Below are 4,448 nucleotides of genomic sequence, written 5' to 3'. Positions count from 1 at the left end.
TAAACAATTTTAAGGTCAGCATCATGCAGCTGACATCGAGGGACCCCATTATTCTTCTACTTAAGAGCAACAAAGGCTATGATGCTCAGGACATAGTGGCTTGCGATTCTAACACAATGTTACCCATGTTAAAGACCGACAGAAAGTGTGGCCTTCCCGGAGTTGCGATCAAGCAATATATCGACACCCTTGCTCAGCCTAGCATATCTGTACCTGTATTCTGCTCGACTGGATACGAGGTCAGTGGCATGTTTTCCTCCTGAGGTGCCAAAGCGAATCGTATTCCTTATACATAAAATCATTATGCATAAAAATGCAGTGCTCGGATCTGTGTGAGCAGCTCTTCGTGCGGGGCTCATCATGCATTAAAACATATGCATTTTTTGAAATGAATATACATAGCTGCGTCAATTTTTTGTAAGCACAGCATGCATTAAACATACAACAGAGCGCAAGACCGTACACAAGAGAAGGAAAGTGCGCACCGTTTATTAAAAAGATTTATTTTCTTCTCTTAGTCATATATTAAAATAGCGAACTAAATGCAAAGTGGTGCCGTATAGGGTATTATTAGCTGTTAAACTGAGTACAAAATTTGGAACTGGCTTCTTACGTTTACCAGAATTCCTATGAAGGGTGACACAGTATGTTAGGATTATCTCCAAAATGAATAATAACTGGCACAACTAAGACAAAGACCTTGTACGAAGAGTATATATCATGCACATAAATTTGTAAACATTATACAGTAGGAGAATATTAGTATTCTTTATGTAAAAGGGCGGCCAAAGTGGATACATAACCGTATAACTCGGACCTATATTGTTAGCACCTCGGAGCTCTAGGGCTGTGCCTGATTCTAAGGAAAACGCTATCGGGCGTTAACCTTCCATTTAATACACGCCATTTGGTGGTTACCATTTAGTTTCTTCGGAAAGCACAACATGTGGAGGCTCTTGCACTGGACTTCAGGGGTACATATAAACGCTCTTGAAGTCTGCTATAGAAGGCTTTGGTGTCTGGCCATTTGACATCGTTATCTGATACATGAACACAAGGCATCAGAAAGAAGGAGCCCTCGTCCGAGTGCCCCAAAAGCAAAGATAATCAATATGAACTCAACGTTCAACTTTGAAGCCGGTTTCAGTGCATCACTTTGCACTTCTTACGTTCAACAACTTGAGGGAATGAAGACATAAAATAACTGTCTATAAGACGAGTTTAACTATTACAGGTAAAAAAGCATGTTGAAAGACACCATGAGCAGAGATCAATCCGGAACCATGTATGATGGGTTACTTAGCCACTCTGTAGACACTGACATAAAGCTATACTGCGGGCCAAGGTACACCCTTTGTCAAAAGTTTAGAGCCCAGGGGGTTTGCTTGTGAGCACTATTGTGGGGCTCCTGTAGGACTCATGGAAGTCCTGTGCATCGGAGGGAGCAGGACGAAAAATCTTCTTACCTTCAGGAGATTTGGGACGTTGAGCGCGCATTACGAGCAAAGCAGTGTGGCCCAGAAGCAAACCCCCTGGGCTCTAAACTTCTGACAAAGGCTGTACATGTACTGTCAAGTGAAGATTCAGTGCAGGCACTGCAATAGTAAAGTTATACGCCCTCGCATGCACCTTACCATGATGCATAAATCTGGTTGTTTTGGATATCTGAGAGGAATCATACCTTCGGGTAGAGATGGAGAGCTCAAGATCCCCATATATTGCGTGTATGACTGCGTATCAGCATTAAAGGTGTCCATGACATCTGCCCCGATTTCAAAAACTCCCTTGTTATCGTACTACCTTCAATAATTTCAGCGGATTAATTATGCTGGCTAAGGTACAGAGAACACCAAGACCTGTGCGTCTTGGTCTTTCTGTTCTGTGCGTTTGTTGTCGGTGTTTCCTTTCGTTTCGCAACACGACAGGCAACGGCGTGACGGTTATGTAAGGCGTCATCGCCTTCACAGTACCATTCTCGCAGTCAGTGTAGCATCGCGCTTCACAACACTTCTAACCGAACTGAATGCAAGAGGTCGATAGTGCTTGAATGTGAAAATATCCTCGATACAGCTTTCGGTGTAAAAAATCCGAACATGAGGGTGCCTCAATTAAGAGAAAAATTCTTTCTTTGCCACACCACGTGGCAGGGCTAGACTTCAACAAGCCCTGCGGCTAAATCCTTCCCACCCTTTATGGGCGCGGGTGAATTTTGTAAGTGCTGATTTTTTACCAGGGGCGTAGGAGCCACAGATATTTCTGCACGCGCTTTCACTTCCTTGGAAATCGCTTCGTCACCGGGTATATACGGCTTTGGTTACGAAGGCCTAAGTGTTAAGTAGTCCTTGGGTGTACATTTTTTCCATTGGTCTATAATCTGTTGAAGCCTTAGGGGGATGTTGCGTGTTCGTTTAGTAGCTATGATTAATTTGAATTGGTTTTTCTGACAAACATCTTGTCAAAAATATAAACAAAAGTAGAACTGGCGCGAGCGCAACTTTTCAGTGCTCGAAGGAACAAAAACGGACAATCATGATTTTCAATTCTTCTCACAGTGGTCTCGACGCCACCATTGAGTTTTCAAGCTTCAAGAGCACCTTGGGAATGACGATCTTTCAGTAGGCATCATTTTAGTGTTTCTAGCGATGCATAGAGGACACTTTGCCCGCACAAGTGACGATATGATTGCATGCCCTTTATCATCAACCAGCGACACAAATGCTGCTGACGTTGAAGCATTCATCATTAAAAGCCGTATAAAGTTTTGTCAAGGCTTGAGGATGCTTTCAGCATTCCAAAGACGTCACGCTTTAGCATCTGTCAAGAATCATATGACAGGTAGCATTAATCCAGCATTGGTCCTGGAGCAACCAATAGGTCAAGCCACCCATTATTTCTCAGAACTTGCTAATGATGACATTTGAAAGGTCTTGCTGTGCGTGAAACTGTTTTTTTGCGGGGTATGGGCTCAATGCCACTTGGACCAGACCCTTCCAGAACTTTGAAATGAGTGCGTCTGCGTCTGCCTCATGAAGAAATCTCTTGATATTAGCAGCGAATATGTAAAGCAATTGGAGCGAACAGATTTTCTTTTGTCGCAAATCAAGTTTCTCGTACTTAATTTTCTCAACCAAAGTTGAGGAGCTTTTCGTCCTCCCTACGCACATCTGTTTGATTGCTCTATCATGCAGAATGCGGGTGCCAAGTGCTACACATAGGTGGAGAAATCCGGCCTAGTGAGAGGTTGTGTGCCAGTTCTGGTGGCCGGGATCAGGCCGCATCCGAGGCTTGGTTCTTCATTTTCATCGACAGTCGGACTTCTTGCGGTTTAGATATGCTCTAGCATACAGAGCATAGAGATTGTATGCAAGCGTTCCTCTTGCGCACGAGGCGGGTGCCCTGCCTTTTCGCTGTCTCTAGATGTTCCCTATGATAGGCAGCGAACCTTTGGAAGTTGTGAGGCACTGCATGTGCTTAGAGCAAGTAGTTACCGTTGATCACGATCCCGACAGTGAAACAAATAGCAATCTACTATAGGGTGCGATGTATATGGAAAGTGCTGTCAGGTGATTAGTAGCAGCTAACCGGTGTTCCTCGCGAAGAAAGTATTCAAATTGTACCGTGCCAGCAATCTGGCATGTGGTGGAAAAAAAAGGTAAAAAAACCAGTTGAAATTAACTGGGGATAGCACAGCGCGAGGCATAGAAAAGAAAATGATAGTTGCAGCTCTGCAAAAGGAGACAAAGTAGACACGGAACCAAGTACAAGCAGCGATCCTAGTTGAAACCAAGAAGAACGAATTGCTATAAGTAGATCATATAATGCGTAGGCAAGGTAACGCATGGTCGTTTAGGCTAACGGAATGAATGCCATCAGAAGAGGTAAGGCATGGGGCGGCAGGGAGTCAAGTAGCCGGTTTTAGCAAGTTAAAGGCCGGGACAAGCCAGTTTATTAGTGTGAAAGCACTATTCCGATGGGCAAAACCCGACCAAGATTTTGCGACGACTGCGGGTTAGCGAAGTACTTCGGACATTTGGGGTTTATAGATGTTTTGGGCTTTGTGGAAACTGAAATAAATCAAATAAAAATCCGCGAATGGGATTAGAACTTAAGGCGGAGCGAATAGATTAGCTTCGCTAGCCATTGCGTGAGAGCGCTAGACTATCACCGCTTTTTTTATTTACTGCCATGCTCCGATCTGGCATGTTGCTGGTGTCAAGATTTTGTGAATGTGCTTGTAGTTCTTGAAGTGTTTTGTCGAACTAGTCTATCACCGCAGCCGAACGTGTTCAACCGCAACACACTCTAGCGCTGTGCATTGCACATCCTCTTCTTCATCACGAAATACTGCTATCAAACTATTATTCGCGCTTTGACGTATGCGGCAGTAGTCACGTATGGTCTATGGTTTATGGGGGTTTAACGTCCCAAAGCGACTCAGGCTTTGAGGG

Source organism: Amblyomma mixtum, chromosome 1 (genome assembly GCF_055824585.1).
Source record: "Amblyomma mixtum isolate Tamu chromosome 1, ASM5582458v1, whole genome shotgun sequence".
In the NCBI taxonomy this organism is placed as follows: Eukaryota; Metazoa; Arthropoda; class Arachnida; order Ixodida; family Ixodidae; genus Amblyomma; species Amblyomma mixtum.
Note: the sequence above shows the minus strand (reverse complement) of the source record.